The 22,423-nt window shown below is 50.8% G+C and overlaps 1 long non-coding RNA gene and 1 other non-coding gene across 4 annotated transcripts in view; both read right to left on the reverse strand.

The window, feature by feature from the left end:
* Window positions 1-4,120: 4,120 nt before the first annotated feature.
* On the reverse strand, window positions 4,121-14,276 carry LOC135576427 (uncharacterized). The gene is made up of 4 exons (XR_010468157.1): window positions 13,902-14,276; window positions 9,885-10,032; window positions 9,520-9,621; window positions 4,121-6,385 (listed from the first exon to the last, which is right to left on the reverse strand). It is a non-coding gene; the product is annotated as an uncharacterized LOC135576427 (long non-coding RNA).
* Window positions 14,277-15,052: 776 nt separating this feature from the next.
* The window catches only part of LOC102087592 (uncharacterized), a 102,171-nt gene continuing 94,800 nt past the window's right edge, over window positions 15,053-22,423 (reverse strand). For all 3 annotated transcript variants that reach the window (XR_010468154.1, XR_010468156.1, XR_010468155.1), the window contains 3 exons: window positions 17,578-17,665; window positions 15,377-16,257; window positions 15,053-15,195 (listed from right to left, as the gene is read on the reverse strand). This is a non-coding gene — a transcript (uncharacterized LOC102087592). The remainder of the gene's footprint in view (window positions 15,196-15,376; window positions 16,258-17,577; window positions 17,666-22,423) is intronic.

Consider the following 22,423-nt stretch of genomic DNA (forward strand, 5'->3'; position numbering starts at 1 on the left):
TTACAAAACGGGTTCTAAATGAGCACGGCCACTCTGGTTTCGATGTGTTTTTGGGAAGTGTGCTGCGGAAGAAACTTCAGCTTTGCTTTTCACCCCCTTCTGAGCAGGGCTGACCTGGAAAATCACAGCGTGACCTGCAGCCCGGTCGGCACGGCTCTGGGACGGTGCTGTGAGGATGCGTGTTGGGTGGCTGGTACCCAGGGATGTCCTATGCAGGATCCAGGGGTGTTTCTGGGCTCTGCTGATGCCTGTGACCGCAGCGAGGAGGCCGTGGCCTCGAGAAGGGGGGCAGGTGACGGAGGTCTCCATTAATCAGGTCATAAACCAGCTCATCAGTTGCCAGCCCTCTGTGAGTCGTGATCTCTGAGGAAAAAAACCCCAACATTTATAGTCATTTAGAGGCAGGTAGAGGAAAAGCTTTTCTGCTTCCCTCTGAGCTACAACAGATCTATGATAGGGCTTTTCAAACTTGAGCATCCCCATGGTAGCCAGCATGTTAGGCCTGGAGGTGTAAATAAATGACTCCTTGCCAGATTAAAAGATAAACGTGACAGCCAAGTGCAGTAGCTGAGCCAGCAGGGCCATAGATCACTGGTGCCTGGGGGCTCGTTCCCCCCAGCAGAACCAGCCAGGACCCCCGTGCCCCAGTGAAGAACTGGGGTGCTGGGCCCCCCAAACCAGTTCCAAGGGCCAGGAGAGGCCCCCCGCCCCAGCAGCACCTTCCCTATTCCCAGTGTATTTTGGTTTAGTTGGGAAACTGTAGAAGCTTGCTAATTAAAATTGATGTTATGTTCACCGGAGTCCAATTCCGCATCGAACTCCTGTTGCTTCCTTCTCCGCGAGAGCAGGTTTGCCATATTTAGCCAACTTTTAAACTCATTAGCAAAAGCAGATGCTTAGTTCCGCAGTCCCTAATGACTGTAAATACAAGAATTAGTTTATTGATTGATGGCCTAATTGTTGCCACCATGACCACAAGCAGTAGCGTTAAGCCCAAGTGCTCTGTCCTAAAGGACGCTCAGGCTGCTGGGGCACCGACCATCGAGCAGCACCTTGTGCAGATTGCCAAATTATTCCAGCGTTTAAACAGTCAAGCAAAAGTTAATTAAATTACACTTTACCCAACAGAGGTCAAAGCCTCGGAGTGCGTATTGATGCGCAAACTTCTGCGGGGTGCACTGACTTGCCCGCGCTCTTTGCGTGGTGATGAAGATACCACTGGGCCCTGTGAACATGTGCTGTACCCTTCCCACCCTCCTTCGGTGTCTGTGAACATGTAAATCAAGGGAAGGCCCTAAGAGTTTGGTTGATGTTTCTCCAGCACCCAAAAATCAACAGGGAAAAAAAAAATTGCAAGAGGATTTAAGAGGCATCAAGTTGCCTGGATACCAGATCTTGTAAGTACCCAAAAAGTAATTATAAAACAAGAAATCTCTCTCGGCTAAGCAGCTGGATGGGAAATTGGAAATCCATTTGTGAGAGACCTTCTGCTTTCTAACAAGCCAGGTTACGGCTCCCCCGTTCTCAGCAGCCACACGCTCCTGCTCCGGAACGCTCCGTGTCTGCCCCCCAGGAGATGCAGCTCATCCAGCCATCCAGCCCCATATCGCATCGAGGACGAGTCGCTTTTCCCAGCACTGATCTCTCCGGTTGCACCTCCTTGCGTACAACTCACTGAAATCCTTTAGAACAGGTGCAGTATTTCAAACGGTGGGTGGCAGGAAGATTCCAGGCTTGCTCTGATCACATCCCTTCTGCAGGTGCAGGCTGTGAGCGAGCAGGAGAGGCAAAAAACAAGCACAAAAAGCTTTCTCCTTACCCATCTCCCCACCACAGAGACCCAGTGACCCCATGTCGCTGCACCTTGGCCATGCACCTTTACAGATTTTGAAGAGCGATGCACAGGGGAGCTTCAAATGCTTCCAAGGGAAGCGTTTGGTACAAACAGGCTGATCGTGGCCCTGTCTGCTAAACAGCGCCAATTCCCGGGCAACACGTAATAGAATTTAGGCACTGCCGGAGAGGAACGGCGTTAGAGAGTCCCAGCTGGGCAGCGCGGTCCCTGCTGCAGCGGTTCATGTTGTTCCCAGCAGCGCTGTATTTATTACTCCACCAAACATCGCCCTGGGAAACATGTGGGATGTGATTCTGTGCTTCCCACGGCCCCGTGCACCCAAATCCCATCATCTGCTGCACCCACTGGGTGCCCCAGCAGCAGTGGACGCCCGGACAGACGACGTGGGCATTTCTAACCAGCACCCAAGCCCATTTCTCTTTGCAGAGACCAGCCCGCCGATGCGTTGCAAGGAAGTATATTTATGACTTATAGAAGCCTTTTGCTGCTGTAATTGTTTCTGCGTGGCCCGGGAGGAGATGGGTTGTGCTGGAAGCAAGAGAGATTTTGCTGAAGCATGAAAATAAAAGGCATTTAGTTTAGGTAACAGCTCTGGAGCTTGAGGGGTCAACAAACTGAGAACTCCAGGAAAATGCTTTTTAGGGCAGGACAGTCTGGAGAGGAAAAAGGAATCAAGAGAATGCATTTATTAAGTGGGCAATTTACCCCCTCCCAGTCCCTGTCTGCTCCTTTTCAGCAGCAAAATAGGAGCCACGGGGAGGAATCAGTGGCAGCACCAGCAGTCAGCAAGCGGGCAAGGTACGGGGCAGCTGCTGGGAGGGAAAATAAAGGCAGGGAAATGCAATGGCAGCGAGTCTGAGCTGCAAAAAGAAGGCAAAAGGAAGGGGTGGGAAGCAAAAGGCAGAAGGAAAAGCCTGGTAGCAGCAAGGTCCCGGCTTGCAAAGCCCGTTCTACCCCGAGCCACACACAGACATGCTCTGTCTCCTTCTCATTCGCCCAGGAAACTTCTGTTCGGGGATCCCTTCTTTTTATTCAATGTTTCTTTCCACTGCAAATCTCATAATAATTCTGCATTTCTCAAGCCAATATTTTTGCCAAGATGAAGGGCAGGCTGGGAGCGCTCTCTGTGTAAATCAGCTCATTAATGCCGGGATATGAAGGGCTTCGGTGGCTTTACTCCAGCCAGGGATCCGCAGACCAACGTACATGAAATATCCATCATTGGGGAATTATAGGCAGCTCTGGGGACTGCTGAGATATCCAGGAGACCAGGGATGTGGTCAGGAGGTCAGGGATGTGATGAGTGTGGGAGCAAGAAGTAATCCTGCTGCAAGAGGTGACCCTGACCCAGAACATTCCTTCTTTTGTTCTTTCTTCTCACCTCTCCCCAGCACGGGCAACGTTTCTGGTTTTCAAAGGCAAATTCCGGCTCCAAAGAAATGAATTGCCAAACATTTATCACGACTTGCCCGGAGGTATGTAAAATACAAGAGGAAATCTCTCCCCCTTGCCTCCCACCGCACCCTGCCCTGAATGCAAGAGAAAAAGTCATTTGAGTGATCTTAGCAGAATCAGAACAAGCATTTAGTGGTCTTTAAGGACCCATAAAACACTTCAGTAGTTTGCTGTTTTATATCTGACTATCTTCTACATTAGCCATTTAAATTAAAACATTTATAATTAATTGAACAAATCATTTCCCCTCGCCCCCTTTGGGGACCGGAGCGCATAAGTCTTCAGTAAATTTTAGTCTCTTAAGCAACAGGGGTATCCATTTCTTTTATAGGGCTTATTTTCCTGCAGGGTGGGAATCAAGGGCAGGCAGAGAGCAGTTTTAACTGGAAAATCAATGGATAGGAAAGACAAATTATAGCGTATTTTTTCAAAAGGGGAAATGAAGAGGAGAGAAGGGGGCCGGGAGCTGAGCATGGGGACACAGTGGTGTCCCAGCCTGGCGCAGGGTGAGGGACACGCACGCAGTGCGGTGCGGGACGGGAGGACGCGGGGATGGGTTATCCCAGCGGGAGCTCTGCCCGCAGGAGAGGCAGGTCGAGGGCTAATTCTGCCCATCGTGTCCAAAGAGCCACTTTCAGATAAGAAGCTTAAGCAGAAGGATTATCTGGGCAGGATGATCTGCGTGCTACAACTGCTGCCCAAGACAACATCGCCAAGACCTGTCGGTGCTGGGAACCAGGGCGTTCCCTGGACAAAGATGGTCCAAACAGCTCCAAGACAGCCCAGCGAGGGGGTCTCTGTGGCCAAACTCCCCCTAGAAGATGCAGCTGGGACCATCGCTGGTGCTCCGACCACAGCAGGACCCAGGGGATTCAGGTACCACACTGGAGCTGTATGCTGGGGCAGCGATGTGCTCACCCAAAAAGCAAATTCAGAGCCAGCAAAGGGAATCGGGAGGAACGCAGCGGGATAAAAAAAGCAAAGGAAAACCAGAGCAAGGCTCTGGAATCCTGTAACAGAGAGGACCAGGAGCGGATGGGCGCTGGCAAGGCAGGTCGGATGCTCTCGCATCCCCGGGCACACAGGGGATGGGCAGAAGGACCAGGAGCAAAGGGGGAGATAACTGACCCAAGATAGACCACGCACAGGACTGCTCCCCATGGGTGACAGACGGGGTGACCCCAGATTGAGCTTGGGGCCGGGCCGAGTGTCCCAGGGACGGCTGGTCCCAGAGGCTGTTCCCGGCCGGACTGCTGGCAGAGGAGCTCTGGAAGAGCCCTGGTCTTCACAGAAAATACAGTTTATTTTGATGCCCTGGAAATGCCTTTGTCAGCACATCTATTCTTTCATTGTGAAAAAACCTATTAGCTTCTGCTTTCTACTTCTATGGGAATTTATTCCTCTATCAGATCTTCAATATAAAAGTGCTTTCCTTACAGAGATTGATACCGCGTATATGAAAAGCTCCGTGTGCCTCTGGGCGAGGCGGTCCCTTCCCTTAGGAAGGATGAAGGATGGCTTTGAGAGCAAAGCACTGAGCAGCTTGAGAAGATGAAATCTCAATTCCAAGGTCTGCTGTGACATCCCGGTGACCTTGGGCTGTCACCGGGGTCCCCGCACAGCGTGGGACGTGCTGAGCTCTCAGCAACACAGCAGCCCGTGGGTGTGCGGAGAGCTCGTGGCGTGTGCGCCCCGCACACCCCACGCAGGTGAACGTCCCACAGTGAGGGGGGTCTGTGCTGGTGAAGCTTTACCACCCCATCTGCAGAAAGCTGATGTGACACCGTGACTTCAGCCCCCAAATTCAAGCCCTTCTCTCTGTTCAAGCTGGCACTCAGAGGCGATGCCACTCGTGGTGTTTGGCACAGATTTCTCCCTTCGCTTGCAATCCAAGTAGTACCAATGTGTGCAGTGCCCTTTGAAGCACCCACAAGTCCCTCTGCCTGTACCTCTGGACACACTGGGGCACCTGTTGCTGCTCCGATACCAACAAATGAACAGTAACAGGAAGAGAAATGTGCTCGACCAGCTGCAGGCATCTCCCGAGCTGGAACAGCGAGCAGCAGGCTGGGGACAGCGTGCTCGTACCATGCATGGAGACAAACCTTTTAAACAGCCTGAATCTAAATGGAGGGAGTGATGCCTGCCTTCAAACGGCTCCAATGTCCCCATGCCGATGCTGGCATGGTGTTCTGGTAGCACCAAAACAGCCCCCGTGGGCGAGGCAACTCCACTGTGGTACCCCCCAGCATCCCAAGAAGAGCGCGGTCCTGTCCCTGACACCAAGCCCTGCGCCACCACTGGTCCCCTCCGACTGAAGGACAGTGCTGGTGTGGGACATCGCCCCCCACGCTCTCCTCCTGCACCCACGCTCTGCCCATATCCATTTCGGCTCTGCAGAGGGGACCAGGGTGAGATTAAAATAATAAATAACAATAATCATCTGCTTGGGCCATTACAGAACCGCATTGCCATGGCAACTGCCTGCTGGCAGCGATGCTGCCTTGTTGATGGGAAGCGTTTGCCTGGAACGGATGCGAATTCCTCCAATGCGACCCCAGTGCAGCGTGTTGCTGTTCAGGGACAGGCCAGGTGATGAGAGGGTGACAAGGACAGGCGGCGACAGGGACAGGAGCCAGCCCTGACTGCCCGTGTGTACATACAGCAAACAGGGACCATCACAAACAGCCACACCGGAGCGAGCACAGCCCTGACACCAGCGTGTGACACTGCTTGACAAGGATAGTTCTTTAAGGCCAAGTGACAGAATAAATTCTCACCAGCAAAGAGCCATCACGCTGCTTTTAATTATCAGGAAAGGTCCCAAAGCATCGCGGTCTGTTTAAGCTGGGCTGATGGAAACACACTTGTCACGGAGCCATTTTTTCCTTCCTGCTGCATGTTTCTTTTCAGAGCAAACCAGCTGGAGAGCCAAAGCCACACGGGCTAACACTGACCATGTGCTTGGGCTGCAGCTCTACCTGCCATGTCCCACTGCTGAGCTGGGACTCGGGCTCTCGGCTGGGGAACGGGACAAAAACACCAAGCGGGAACCTCTCCTGGCTCTGCCTGTGCCTGCATGAAACACGGAATTCACATTGAAAACAAAACCAAACCAAACAAACACAAACCATACCAAAAGAACTCCAACCAACCCCCCAGACAAAAGAATTATTGAAACTGGAAGGCAGCCAGGCTGAGAGTGCTGCTCTGCAATGTGGTGCCCTGGAGCACAGGGTCACCGGTGCTGCCGCCCTTCTTATCTGCCCACAGTCAAATTTAATATGCTACAGCTTTACACCAGGCACTCTCAATTTAATCATCAAAATACCTTGCAGGGGATTAACTGCCAGTTTCCGCTCTTAATCACTATTGATATAATGAGATGACAGCCAGCTTTGCGAGAAGGGGAGGACATATTTGTCAAGAGGGCTTTTTGCCTCTCCTGTGGTTGCCTCTCCGCTTGGCAGAGACTTTGGAGCTCGTCTGAGACACAGATTTGGACGCGGAGGGGATGGGAGCAGGTTCGCAGGGGCAGGTTTCCAACCATGCAAAGATATCTCTGTAGAACACCAGCCCTGGGGAAAGGACTTCACTCTGGTGCTGGAGCATCTGCTGTGGGCTGGGACTGTGTCCCTCGGAGGGGACAGGGACCATGGGCACGTCAGCTAGAGGCAGGTGGGTCACTGATGGGGGTTTGGGGCTCCAGGCTGCTTCAAACACGGGGTTTTCCCTGCCCACATGGAGAGCCCGCCAGAAGAGCCGCCTCCCCTCCCAACCCCTTTCAGCTTCCAAAACAAAAAATAGGAAATTAAACATTTATTTCGCCAAGCCATAAATCCCTCGAAAAAGAGAAACGCTCAGGCAGTGAGCACCAGACTTAATCCTCAGATCCTTTTGTTCCAGCAGGGTGATGATGGCTTTTGGAGACAATAGCTTCTCGCAGGAAGGCTCCTGTCCCAGCTCTCCTGTCCTGCTGACACCTGAGTCCATGGACACCACCCAAATTCCACGGACACCACCCAAATCCCTCAGACATCACCCAGATCCCACGGACATCACCTAAATCCCATGGACATCACCCAGATCCCACAGACATCACCCAGATCCCACAGACATCACCCAAATCCCACGTACATCACCCAAATCCCAGCCCCTGGACAGCTTTTGCCACCCATGAGGTGCCCAAGGCTGTAAACTCTTGTCAACATTTGCCCCTTCCCAGGTGGCTGACACTGAGATGTGATAACCCTGCCTATAAATCATATTTTGCCCAGATTTAGAGGAGAAAGGAGCTATTATGAGAAATAGATCAGAAGTGACACTGCTCATTATTACGAGGTGAGTCCGAGTTGCAGACAAGGGCAAAGTTAATAAAAAACGTCTCCAATCCACAATGGTAACTTTAATTGTTACCACTAATGAAGCCTATTTAGGATGGATTATGTATCTGGCACTTCCGATGCAGCCCTCGATTCATCTTCGGCGTCAGATGTCTCATTGCATCAGATCCAGAGGCAGAGGGAAGGTTTTTCCCCTTCCGCTCAACAACTGGGGTTGAAATACAAATTCTGCACGATGCATCGACCGTGAGGACCAGCCGCCCAGCCCAGGGAGATGCTCATGGGGGCAACTCACCCCAAAGCACAATCGGGAGCTGTGGAACGACCAGTGGCTGAAGCGTTGGCACTGCAGACCCTGCAGCCACCTTTCCATCACCCTCCCTACACTATTTCCAGTCACAACAGCCACCACAGCGGCCACTTGGAAGCCCGGGAGGTGGCGGGAGGTGGCGGGAGGTGGCAGGAGGCTGCGGCTCTGCCCTGGACCAGTCCCCTCCTCCTCTCTGTCGGTTTTCTAGGCACATTTCTGGAATTAAGGACAAATTGTAATTACTTTCCCCGGTAACAAAACCTTTGGAGGAAAGGGCTGATGATAGATTTCAGGTTTTATCGGAGCTGACAAGGAGCATTACTCGCGCTGCACGAGAACTGGCACCTCGTCAGACAGGGAGGTCTGTGCTGACCATCCCCTGGGGCACCAGCAGACACCAGGATTTTTTTTGCTTAATATGGGAATTAAGCACGTTGTCTCGTTTGGTTCCCTCGGCCCCGGCACACGGTCCGTGCTGGCCATGTCGGGCTGCGCGGCTCCGCTCCAGCACAGAGCAAAGCCACAGCACGGAGAGACCAGCGACCTTCACACACAGCAGACCAAGTTTTCTTACACCCAGTGTCACCGCACACCGGAGCAGGGCACCGGGGAGGTGGCAGAGCTTGTCACTGCAGCCTGATCCCATTTTGGGGCAAGAGCAACACTTTCAGGATCCTGTCTCCCTCTGTTTTCTATGGCCACATCACCAAGGCTCTTTGTGAAAAGCACTCGCCTGCCCAAACCAGCTCTGTTGGGATCAAGCAGGAGGGATGATGCGTTCGGTAGCATCGCCTGCCCAGACACCCGTGTTCCCACTGCGGGGCACGTCCCGCTCCCCCGCTGTCACCACGCTGCCTCCGCAGCTCTTCTTGTTTAAGGTTAGAATCAATCAATGAGCTCATTGAGCTTGTTTGGTTTGATCTCTTAAGCCTGGCTTTAAAGACCATCTCTTCTCATGAGTCACCTGCACACACTAACCTCTGCTTTTCCTGCACAAACAGTATTTGCGGTCCATCTGTTTTTTCCCCGTTCACCTGCTACTTGAAGCCATTCACCGACACTGCTGATTGCTTACAGGGAGAGGAGCTCTCAGGGGTGTTTCATCCCTGTGCAGTGATGGTCTCTCCAAACTATCACTTGAAAGGTCACTGCAACCCAAATATCAGAGAGAGGAAACTGCAAAGCGAGGAGGAGCACAAGCCACGGCTTTGGTGTTAAAATCCCCACAGAAACACCCAAGCCAAACCCAGCCGAAGGAGCTGCCTGCTCCCCGGGCCAGGGCTTTGCCTGGCACATCCCTGTGACCACCAGGAACCAGCAGCCAGATGCTCCAAGCTGTGAACAATGTCACCGTAACCTGCTCGGAAAGGCAGAGCAACCCTTCCAGCCCTGAGCCGCTGTTTACTCCCAGGTCTGCATCAGCCCGTGCCTCACGTGTCAGTAATCCACTCCTATTTAGCCTCGGTTTAGCGGGATGTAGTCATTCATTATCATGACTTCATCATGAATTATCCTGACTGCTGCAGCCTCCCCCGGCGCAGGGAGCCGTTACTCACCCAGCCTCAAATGGGATCATTCTCCCTTTTGTCCCCATTTTCCCTTCTCAGCAGTGCTGTACAAATGGGCAGCAAATCTCCTTGCGGCACACTCAGAATTTTCTGCAAGGCAAATCAGGGCAGAGGAATTAGCTGTGAAGATGATTACTCGGCATTCAGGTGGGTGTCACAGCCGTGCCCTGAGGAATTAATTACTCCACTGCCCTTTTGCAGGACACAAGGGGTCTGGCTGGAGCGGTGGCAGCTGGTGCAGGGAGAGGGGTCTGGCAGCCCCAGGGACCCCCCACCACCCTTGGGGAAGGTACATTGAGCATCCCATGCTGTGCTAAAGCTGGAGCATCCCCCTGTCCTCCAGCTCTGCTCACCCTGAAAATGGGAGACTGGAATCAAGTGAGTAATGGGAGCCATTGAAAGTCTGAGATGGATGGATCCATCTCGTTTTTCAGCCGTTGTATCCATCATACCACTGTATTTTATCTCCGTGTCCCTTTAAATAACGCTGCTTGCTTTCCACTGGGGAGGCGAAAGGAGAAAAAAAAATCGATTAAAAAGAAAAGGAGGTGAGGGGGGAAAAGGATAATTATGTTCCACAAAAAATTAAGGAAAAGAAAAACGATGTAAAGAAATTGCTTCTCATATAAAAGCGTATTTCATAATGGACCTCTAAAGCATTCCATCAAGTAATACCAACACATTCATTTGAAGTGTTAAAGAGGAACCTTCAATCAATCAGAGAACTTCATTTTTACACTGTAATGAATTCAATTGACCTTTGTGTTGCAAAGATATGGAGGTTGAGGCAAGGGGGGAGCGTTACCGCTGCGGAGATGCCCCTCGCAGCCACGGGTTTAAAGAACTTTTATGGAGATTTCAGATGTGGCACTTGGGGAAGGGCCTGGCCACAGCGCTGAGAATGGACATCGCTGCAAACTCGCTCGGAGAGGGGCACTTCTGCGTGAAATCTTGAGATTAAACCTCTGCTCTCAAAGCAATTATTACCGGTTAATGGGAGCTGGGAAATCGCCTCTCCCTTCCCACCAATTGCAATCCCATTTTGTCCCCCCATGTTGCAAACGGAAGGGCATTCACTCAGTAACGTGTGAAAATTAGAGGTGAAGTCTGTGGCTCGAGTGTCCCCATCCCCGAGCACTCTGGAGCATCCCCGGACCCCACAGAAGATGCAGCAGCCCCCGTGCCAGCCGCGCACCTTCCCCAAACTCTGCTGCTCACGGGGGGGAACTGCAGCCCCCACCAGCCTTTTCTCCCCAGTCATCTCCCGGATAAACAGCGGCGCAAGTACTAACAAAATCAGTGGCTAAAAATACAGAAAAAGCATTTCTTATCAAGGAAAGAATCCCCTGAATTGCACCTCTGCTAATTAACATTTATACAAAGTGCACTCCTCACAAACATACATTAACCTTTGAAGCATATATAAGTGCAGTTGCAAAGTATCTAATGAGAGCAGAGAGACGCCAGAGCACTAGAGCTCCCCACTGAAGACGCCAGCCTTGCCTGCTCTTGGTTGAATTTTGAAGCAGTTTCCATTACCAGTTTGTTGGTGCTCCCGAGGTGGGTCCCTGACACCTACAGTTGTACCTGGACGCTGCCCAGGGTTCCTCACCCCTCTTTTCCCCCCACACTGCACCCCCAAAGAACCAGTTTGCATGGTGAGCTACGCTGGAGAACTCAGGAGAAAATGAAGGGTTTTGTCCAAGATTTAAATTAAAATAGCAATCAATAATGCTCCTGGAAGCAGAGAAAAGAACAGCCATGATGCTCAGATGTCCTTACTGATTCTGGTCAGTAAAGTATTAGCAAAGTTAGATCCCTGGCTCTTTTTTTTTTCAGTTTTTAAATTGGGAATGGTGTGAGGCACGAGGAAAGGCAGAGAAACATGACAGACCCCTGGGCAGCCCTGGAGCTGGGAAGATGAGATGTGGTGCCGATCTCTGCGCTGGGAAGGGGAAAGAAAACATCAGAAAGAATAATTCTGTGTTTCTTCACACCATTTAACCTGTGTGGTAAGGAAACGCCAAGTGGTCGATGTCCTACCTCATTGAACAAGAAACTAATAATGATCAATACCTGCTCCTTAGCCTCCCCTGCCCCCAGTTTGTTACTCAAACTGGCACTTTCCCGCGGCTGGTCATTAACACATGAAGATGGCAAAGCCTAATGAACGAATGGCCATTTGTGTTCGAAAAGGCAACTTCGGACCGCAGAAATAATGCTGTTCTGTGGGGCAAAGCATAAACCAGGTCCTCCAAACGGCCTGCATTTTACAATTTTTATATGTAGTATTTTATTTTTCTATACAGTATAATAAATATATATATTTATGCACACACACATACACATAGAAGCCCTTGGGGAGGCTCAGACCACTGCTCCACTGTGAGCCAGGTCTCCCGGCTGTACCCAAAGCAGCTGTACCCAAAGGGGTCAGGGCAGGGGGAGAAGGGGGAGGATTCACTTGAAGAGCCATCGCCGAGCCCAGGGCTCCTGTTTGCTCAGCAATCAAGCAGCACTTCTGATCTCAGTTAAGTGCAACTCCCCATAAATCCTCCCAGAGTCCACAAAAGCCAAAGTCATTTAACTCCGTCCTAATGTAAAAGCGAGAAAGAAGGAGCTTGTGCATGGCAGCGAGCGCAAGACTTTCCGGAGGAACAATGAGGAGCAATTATGCTTATCGGGAGCCGGGGTGGGATCCGGCACGTCTGCAGGCTGGTGCCAGTAATCACAGTTAATTTTACAAAGTCTGGATGACATATAGGGAAGATTTAGATGTTCTAATTACTCCGCTGAATACCAGGGGTGCTGCTGATGAGGGAGGCAGGCACACGCGCATCCACACAGACGCACTCAGAGCCAATTAAGAAAGAAAAACAGCAACAAGGAGCCTGCAGGCTCACCAGCTCTTCATTAAAAACAGGTCTAAGCTGACCTACCCCTTGCTGCAAAACACAGTGACCACAAACTGAAGACCTCTGATGGCCAGTTCCCAGCAGCCAGGACCTGACAGCTTTGCACAGGCCAGGAGAGGACCCAAGACCCAAGCTACAAAGCTCCATTTTTAGCTAATAGCATCATGGTACCCAATGGCATCATGTACAAGGTCTTCCACCCAGCGAGGAGCAGGAGCCAGGACATGGGACAGCAGGAGATGCTGCTGATCAGCCTCTCCAAGCCCCGGTTTTCCGAGTCCTCACTGGGTGCCAGCAACACGCTCCACCTCTGCTGCAAAAACAAACCCCCAAGACACCATGGCCCATCCCTTACAAGTCTGCACCATCACCCTGAAATCCAGTCTGGCACCATTTCTGGGCAAAGCGCAGAGAACCAGCACAGCATCGACACCAAAAACCCCAGGAAAGGGGAGAAGCGCTGCTCATGTCAATGTTATTTATGGCAGAAAGTGGCATTAATATTACTACACTTATTAATACATAAAGCTGTAGTGTTATTACTAAACCAGCTGCAAAACACCGCATTACTATTAATGCTGACGCTAATATATTAATAATACATTATTACTGGTTTGTTTTGTGGCTTTCACTTCCCTGAAATAATTTTTCCGCTCAAAGTTTTGTTCACGTTTGTTCAATATTTCTGCAAGTGGTTAAGTTTAATCAGTAATCAGGGCCCGATTTTCTTAGGCTCCAGACAAAGAGTATTTGCCTGCAAAAGCTGAAAGCTTTAAACATGGCCCAGATTCAGTGCTGGGAAAAGAGCTGGCTGACGAGGCCAAATCCTGGTGCTCCGAGATGGGATTTTCCACACAGCCAGTACATGTCACCCCAAAGTACAGGTTGCAAAGCTGCTCTGGGGGGCTGCAACCATCTCATCCCTCTCTTTTGCAAACCCAGCACAGCGAGGGTCCCGGTCTGCCCCGGGCATGGAGCACCGAGCCACGGCAGCCTGGCACACTGATTCCACCAGAAAAGCATCCCAAATCCTGGCACTGCTAAGTCACGTTCTGCTGGGCTTTCTCCCATATTGCACTCATTCCTCACGCTGAAATCCTACCGCGTTTTGGCAGCAAATCCGCGAAAACGAGCACGCACGGTTCCACGTGCTGGCGCAGGAGGTAAGTCAGCGTGACAGAGGGTAAATGAGGCAGTGCCGGGTTTGCAAGGTGTCGCAAGATTGCAAGCAAAGCCAGGCGTGATTGAGTTTAAAGTTACCTAAGCAAGAACTGGACTCTTCGAACAGCACGAGCCATTCGTCTTCCCGCCCTGGCCCAGAACAGAGCTGCACCCGCAGAACTGCGGCAAAGCGGCTGCGTAAAACCAACCGAGCTGCGGCCAGCGCTGGCTCCGGCCAGGCTGCTCAACCAGCTTCTGCACGAGCTGCCGTCCGCCAGGCCGCCAAAAACTCACCGTGCGGTTTAGTCTTCACCCAAGGGGTCAGGAATCAGCAGCACTGTCTCACTCTCACCTTTCCTGTACAAAGAAAACGGCACCCATTTAGCACATGCTTTAAAGATACATGGCGGCAAACTAGCCACTAGGAAGCAAAATCCTCAGATCTTACGTATAAATGACCAAAAACCTCCTAAAAAATCCTGAGAAGTTAAAGAAAAATCTTAAAGTACACAGCTGAGTTTTGACCTTGATGCCAGACGGCCTACAAAGAAATCTCTGCTTCTATTGATTGATAGAGATCGCGACCCCACGGCCTCCCATGTTTCACGAACTCCCTGCGAAAATGAGCAGAGTGGGAGCGAGTTTGAAATTCATGTCAGTTCCAAACAAGCCAGGACCCAGGGTGCTGCTTGGATTAATGGGTTTTTGCAGCTGGAATAGGGGAGCAGGTGGGGGAAAAGCTGTGGGGCTGCTGCAGCGGGCAGAGCTTTCCCTGCCTGCGCTGCCTGTGCTGCCTGTGCTGCCTGCGCTCGGCTCAGAGGGACCCAGCTCCTCACAGCTGGCCCAGTGTAGATACCGCAAGTTTCACATAAAATCCCGACTTATCTTGCTGGGGAGAAAGCGCCGGCTTTTCAATGCTGCATGTTCAAACAGAGAATATTCGCCTCAGCCTCTGAAGAGCTTTATGCAGAACACAGCCTCGTTTTTTCTTAGGGTGTTTTTCCTCCCTCGCAATAAAAAGCATCCACTGTCAGTATGATTTTTGGATTTTCTGTCCTTAATGCAAACACACATTTTCCTCTTTCTCTCCCTTGTGTAGCTGTGCTATTGCCGAGGCTCTGACCATTCGGAGCTGTGGCAGCGATGAGCCAGGGCCGGACAGTCAGAATCTGGGACTCATCAGGCCCCAGGAGACAAAAGCAAGCGCATCTTTATTTGTGAGTTAATATTTTTGGCCACTCACAACCGCTCCACATCACCACACCACGAGTGATCTGCGCCTTCCCTCCTCCTGAAAACAAGCTGAAAAGCCTCAGTGGTGTTTTCACAAAGAGCTCAGGGGAAAAAGAAATTACACCGCTGTAAAATCACTGGGGTTAGGAAACCAATTTCCTTTCCAGCTCTCTCAGTGAATATGAGGAGAGTCCACTCACTGGTGACTTACAGTTTAGGGGGAGAATGCACTCGAGCTGAGCGGGGAGCGAAGCCTGGACCTCCCGTGAGCTGTCCCCTCCCCACGGCACGTCTGCAGCCCTGAAGAACACTCGATGCTTTCCATCTTTATCCTCTTGTCAGTGCACGTCCCCACCTGTGCCACAAAGGAAGGAAGAGGAAGGAAAGCTAATCTCACGCTGAGAGTCCAAGGGAAGATAACCAGAAGCCCCATTTGCTCCGAGGTGGCTCTTCACGATCTCAAAAGCTGTTTTTCCCCCAGCGCTGCCCATCCGGAGTGGCACCGGCCGCAGTTTTGTCACCTGATCCATCCTCACCTGCCCTGAACTGCGGCCTCTGCAGAGGTCAGGAGACAGGATTTGTCCATGTGTATGTTGTGATCTTTGCCTCCTGCTTTTTCTTCATTTCGCTCCCTTCCTTTGGTGCTGGGAAGGGGCTGCTCTGTGGGTTAGTGCCATGGAGAGAAGGAGGAAGGACAGATGTGCGAGGAAGGACAGATGCGCACGTACGCGCAGTCCCCATCGAGAATGAGTGTCTGTTTGAATGTAGCAGGGCACTGCTGATCCAAACCCTTATACAACCCGTTTTATGAAGTCCAGTATCCTCCAGGCTTTAACACCTGTATATGTAGGTCATTCTCTCACTCTGGGAGGAAGGTAAGTGTGCAATAAAACGTATGTACAGCTTTGGAATGACGATAGGGAAGACAAGCTGCAAACCTACCCTTGGCACAGCAGAGGAGGCAGCCAGAGCCCCCCCAGCCGCTGTCCCCAGAGCTCCAGGACCCCATTTCCCATCAGGATGGGGCTCCCACAGCCCCGCACCCATCCCCTGGCTGAGCTGGGGATAAGGACCGACCCTCCTTCACTTGACTAAATTAAAGATAATATCTGAAAATGCCAACACTTGCATGGAAATTAATGGGACTTAGATGCCAAAATACCTTGGGGTGTGTGGCCCTCTAGGTCTTTATCTTGATTCAATATTCTCTGGAAGTCAGTGCAGAGTGAAGGATAGGTTTTCATCTCAGATTTTGCTGACTAGAAGTCAGGGGCTGTAGGTAAATCTCACCTGGTAATACCTTACCCGTCAGAGCCCTTTCAAAACTCTGGGTAGCACAAGCATCCATCAGGGCTGACACATTAATTCAAACAGTGTTATTTTCACATCATTTCAGGCCTCTCTTCCCACTTTTGTTCTGCAATAGAGAATATTTTTGAGGCACAACACAACTGCCATCCTCACCCTGCTGTCTGGAACCATGGCCGCGGTCCACAGGGACTATTTGCATTCCAGTCAGAATTAAGCATTTGGAGTTTAGATTTAATCCCACTCAAACGTGCATTTTGCTTATGATAAAAGAACAAACAGCACTCTGCTGAAACAAATCAAGCCCAGGTGATGCTGATGGCAGCAGGGGCTGCTTTATACCTCGTTGCATATGCAGGGAATAAAGATAAATTGCAGGAGCTGGGAGCAGAATTAGGCTCCGGTTACAAGTAACGCAGCCTCGGCCAAAGCTGCTGCAGCAGGATTAATGCGTCCATTTAAACGAGATCATGGGTGTGTGTTCAGCATCATCACGCAGGGGTGGGGACGGGGAAGAGGCAGAATCTGCTCTTCACCAGATTTGCTCTGGAGACACGTTGGACCCAGAAGAAAATAAATCAGTGGCCAATGTGGACCGGAGGAACCCAAGATCCCAACAAGGAGCCGCGTGTGCATGAGAGGGGACAACCTGCTGAGCCCCCACTGTCCCCAGCCTCGCAAGAAACACCGCGACGGGCAGAGAAGTCAAAGGACTGAAAATGTAATCCAGAAGATAAAAAATGGGGACATATTCAGTGAAAAATTAAGCACTTATTTTTGTAGCATTGATTTTTTTCATCAGTTTAAAAAAATGTTCATTTCAAACACTTTATTTTTCCAGCAGAGGGGAAAAAAACCGCACAGTATATAATAAACACTTCCCCGTTAAAAAAGTTGACTTTGATGAGGCTCTATATTTCATCTGTTCAGCAGTAAGTGCTCTGCCATATATTTGGATGAACATTTAAGGGAAGATAGTTTGCTGGGTTTTTTCTGCTCCCATCAAAGACTCGGGTCACATCCACGCAGCGTTTAGGGAAGGAGCAGGACCAATTTGCCTCCATGTAAATGCACCATTTGGCACGGCCGCATCTGCTCCCGGCTCCGGAACCAGACGTAATTTACAGCTGCTCGTACCCAGCTACAAACGGCCACTCAGCCAAAACGCCTCTTCCCTCCGCTAATTATAAAATTAACTTAAACAGGCATAAAATAAAGGCTATTCAAGCTGAACTGTTGGACAAATGGGAGGAGAGATGAAATTAAGGCATAGGCGATGCTTCGGGCACGCAGCTCTGGCCTGGAGGATGGGTTACCCTGTGCTCATGTGGGAAAACGCCCCGATTGTGCCTCAGTTTCCCCTTATCCATGAACCCAAATAATCACCAACCCAAACCCTTTGTAGGAATGTGCAGGAACGCTCTCGCACCTTGAAGGCGGCTCCTCTCCCGCTCCACGGCCGCTGCTCTCACTGCCTGTTCTTGGAAGGGCACACGTGTCGCTGCTCAAATCCGCGCCTGCAAATAGACATTTTATTAAGGGTTTTTTTTTGCTTATATATTGTAATTGAACACAAATCATTTTTTTTTTTTAGCCCTAAGAACCAGAAAGGAGCTCTTAAATCCACTCGCTCTCTCATCCCTCTGTGTGGCAGATCATGGCAGCGTTATTCTGGCCTCGACTCTTTCCAATGAGAGGGGATATCAAAGTGGGCTTGGTTTCTGCGTGAGCTTTTAGACGCCTTGTGGTTTCTCAGCACATTTTCTTCTCTTTGTGCGGCGCATCCACCTCCCTCCCCTTCTTTTCTTCTCTCTGGGAAAGCTGAGATTTCTTATAAGCAGAGAAAAGATGATTCTTCTTTTCTTTGTTCTGTTGCTGCTTCCTAAACGATTCCCCATCCCCTGCTGGACCCTTGCTGCTTTCCCCCCAGGTAGGACAAAGGGTGAAAACTCCCGAGGGACCATGGAAGCCGCTGGGTTTGGCCTCAATCCTATTGAGACCCTGGGCAGAGTGGTGGGTGACATCTGGGTGATGGTCGGTGTTTGGTACCTCTGGCTGTTGAGCTGCTCCAACAGCTCCGCTCCATGTGTCACCTAACACAGCACGGCTCTGATCTCCGCCAGCTACTATAAAGCAATTAAGAAATAATTTCCAAGAGCAGAGTGTCATTAGCATCTCGTACTCAGTAACCCCAGCAGCAATTTGAGGTTCAGTGCATTGTCTCAAGTCAGGCTGATTTATTCTGACAGTGATCAAATGATCTTAATGATTTGTCAGGCAGCTGTCATATCCAAATCTGTTTATGATGAGGACCAGGGTGAGAAAGCAATTCATTTAGTTTGTTTACCATCAGGATGGGCCTGGACACCCCAGAGTCATTAAAAGAAGAAAAGGCATCTCAGAAAAGCTAGAGCTATTTGATTAAAACAGGCACCACGAGCGGGCTTCCTCCAGCGCGGCAAAAGACTTTCAAAGTGCGTAAATCAAAAACCACAGCGGCGTGAAATTTGGCCAAAGCAAGCCAAATTAGGTGTCCAAGCCCTGGACATGAGGGCTTTTCTTTATGGACACAGCCATAGACACACACTGAAAAAGCTGATGCCTTTACCCCGTCCTGCAGTGGTTGTGGAGGAAGAGGATGGAGCAGAGGTCTTGGAAGCCCCAAAGGCGCCAAGGTCCAGCTCTGCTCCTGGTCACAGTGCCCTGGGAATTCATGCGACACCACGTACCAAACCTCAGGGCTGTGTTGTATCCAGACAGGCACTGTCACACAGTCACACCAGACGCTGCATCTCAGCTCAAGCAAAAGCAGCGCTGGTGTCACGTTCCCATGAACAAGGCCTGTTCTAACCAACCGGCACGTCCCAGGGAAGCTCAGCTTTGCTGGAGCGCTCCCAGCCAGCTCGCCACGACAGCAACAGCAGTTTGCAAATCTGCACCTCATCTTCTATTCCATTTAAATGATCTACCATCTTTAGCGGGGCTGAGCCTCTCCAGAGCCTGTATCCAAGGCAACAAGAGCTACCGGGGAAAAAAAAGGATCCAAGAAGTTATTAAAATCACAATATCCTTTCCGAGCAAGGCAGAGATAATGAGCGCGTGTTACGCTGGTTTCCTGCACCATGGGTTGGCTACCAGCCACCTGCTGGCTGAAGCCCCCTGGCCGGTTACCAAACAGCAGCTTTGTGGAGGCATTTTAGATCCTACAGACACAGGGCAGAGCCTCTGCACCTCCAAACCTCCGCCTGAACCCCAAAAACCCACAACTGATTTACTACCTGTGGAATCAGCCTCCAGCGCCGGACAGCAGTGCTTCTAAGCGTTAGGAAGGGGCCTGTATTTCACATTTACAGACATCTGGGGAATTCCAAGATGCTGAGGAATCAGTAGTTTTGCAAAGAGACAAATGTGGAATGCTGCCCTGACCTCCATGCAGCACCCATAGCACCCCAGGACCCACGTGCCATGGATGAAACCGAGACCCCAGGGCTGCTCTGGGGTCCATCCCTTGGCATGTTCCTCCCTTTTCCACACAAGAAGACAGAGCACGGAGATGTGATGAGCCCACACCTGGAGGTACCGATGGTCCTGATGCTTCTGTGCTGGGAAATACCCCCAGAATCCCCAGAAACAACCCCAAAAGCAGTGGCGGGGGTGCTGGGGGTGAGGGGCCGTGGCAGCCGCCCATCGCTCTCCCTGCTTTGCACACATGGCCCCGCTGCAGTAATGAATCACTTCTGTGTGTGTCGCTAAGCGCTTTATAAATCCCAGGATTAGGAGAACATGTCAAAACGCTCACACTCTGCGTGCGCTTGGCACGAGACAAAACCTCCTGGAGTCGGCCTGAGAAAAAGATCACGGCGCCGTTTGTTTTGATGTCTCAGGACTCCAGATCCTCTGGTTCCATCGCAGGACAAACTCCCACTGATTTTACAAGGGAGGACAGCTTCGCCTCGCGAGCTCAAAGTCAAAAACTGGCGCTATCTCTCCCCTCTGCCTCTCCAGAGCAACGCGCGATGTTAAAGATCTGATTTGCAAAGAGATTGTGCAAACATTTCTCTTTATCCATCCCTCTTGTTTGAGCTGCTCAAAGGTTTTAAAGCAAAACGCTGACCTCTCCCGGGATTTATACTGAACCAAAGGAAGCGGCTGAGCATCAGCTCCATAAGCTGCATCCACGTTTGTTCAAAAAGGAAGGGGATTCTCCCCAAAATGAGCAGCAGGCAGCGAACTGAGGCGCTCATTGGAAAGGCGGCATACCCACAGCAAGTCGCAGGGAACCAGCTCTGAATTTCTGCTCACACCAAAACCAGGAATCAAGAGATTTTTGTGCACGTTGAATTTTGTCACAAATAATATAGAGTCCTGGCGCGCAGCTTCCAAACAGACGCAGGTAATTAATGCCTGGTGTTAACAAGCAAATGCAGACTGACACCTAAACCAGCTCCATGGGCTCCACCAAAACCACCTGCCATGGTGGAGGATGCTCAGGTGGATCCATGTTGGACTTGTACCAGCACCGTGCACCCATGTACCAGAACAACGGCATCTGTACAGGGCCTGTCTTGTATAATTGTGACAGCAAAACAACTGAAACATTTTATGATATTCCCCCGCTTGCAAAATTATACAAGTACAGCTTTTAAAATGACAATCAACCAAAATTCACAGCCTCAATCACCGAATCATTAATTCAGTGGGTTTTAGTGCATTTTTCAAATGAAACGTTTAGCAAAGAGTATTTATTCATTCTTCATTGCTTTCTAGTTGTAAAAATACTCAAATTAAATTTAAATTTCAATTCAAACACGACTTCAGAGGTAGAGGTACTCAAAACAAGCACAGGAGAATGGCAAAAACGTTCAGGACACTTGCCCACCTTTTCTGGATCACAACTCAAGGCTTTGGTCACTGGTTTGGTTTGGTAAACCTGGCTTGGATAACCTGGCAAAGCGAGAGGTCAACGCTGTGACCGAGGGTGATGTCCCAGTTTGCCGCTGCACAGCCAGCGGCATTTGCAGGCCCACCTTTGCGGAGAGGACGTTTGGTTTTGGGTGCTCAGCGCCGCATCTGTGACTGAAGTAATTCCCTTTGCCCTCGGACACAGACCAGACTCAAAAGGAATGAGGAGAGCTCTCCCATGCAAGAGGCAGGAGGGAGACTGTCTCCTTTCTTAAAGGGATGTGAATAAAGCAAGCAGCAGCAATCAGGCTGCTGTCCCTAGGACAGCATCACTGGAGCTTATTCTCTTCACCATGGGGGTCTGATGAAGGCAAACTTTCCCCGCTCACTGCAGCACATGCAGAAAGAACCGGTTTCCAAGGCAACAGGCATCTTGTGCATGTCCAGCATGTGGTCAGAGCTGGGGAAAGGTGGTGAAGACAGAGCCTGTCCTCCTCCACGGCTGCAGAGCATCCCCGTCACACACCATCGCATCCCAACCGGGCAGAATCTGCTTGAGAGCAGTTCTGGTGCAGCCGCCATTTCCAACTGCCAGCAGCAGGTTCCATGCGCTATTGGCGTGCTTGTTTTGATCTGGAGAAGTAGTAGATGGGAAGTTTTCACCCCTGCATCGCCTGTAAATTTTAGGGACCACATCATCCCCCAGAAGAGTAACACAGACGTAAGGAGGCCAAGAATTCAGGCAGGACTCGGTTACTCATTCCCTGTCTTGCCTATCCAAAGCAAACTGACCCAAACCAGGAGCTAACCCCCTAAGTTTATCACATCTCTAGCCAGGGATAGCAAGCAGATGCCTTTTACTAGTCCAGGACTGAGATGCAGGAAGATACCACACGTACCACTTTGCCAGGACAAAGGAACGCAGCACCTGGTGTCCTACAGCATCACCTGCCTCCAGCCTCCTTTGAACCGGGGAGAAGTCACTAAACCGGTGTGAACAAAGCCTGTCCCCGGCGCCGCGGCCCTGCTGTGCCGGTGCCGTGTTCACAGGCAGACACGGGGCACAGGTTGTCTCTTTAGTCACCTTTTGGGGCCACCTCCTCGCAGCTGCCACCCCAGCGGCTGCTGCAGAGCAGATGTGGTTTGAGCCCCGCACGCTGTGCAGCTCCTGCCTAAAGCTGCGCCTGGCTCTGAAACCGCATGTCTGCGGCTACACATTCGCAGACGCTCTCTGTGTCTGTAATTAATTAATGTTTGTACAGCGCTTTTAGGATAAAGTGGCACAGAAGCACCAACTCTCATTATTGTTGGACCCATCCTGATTTAAACCCATCAAAAGCCAGGAAATTGGGGGTTTAAGAGCCTGGCAGTCT

The sequence above is a fragment of the Columba livia genome, chromosome 26 (genome assembly GCF_036013475.1).
Source record: "Columba livia isolate bColLiv1 breed racing homer chromosome 26, bColLiv1.pat.W.v2, whole genome shotgun sequence".
NCBI lineage: Eukaryota > Metazoa > Chordata > Aves > Columbiformes > Columbidae > Columba > Columba livia.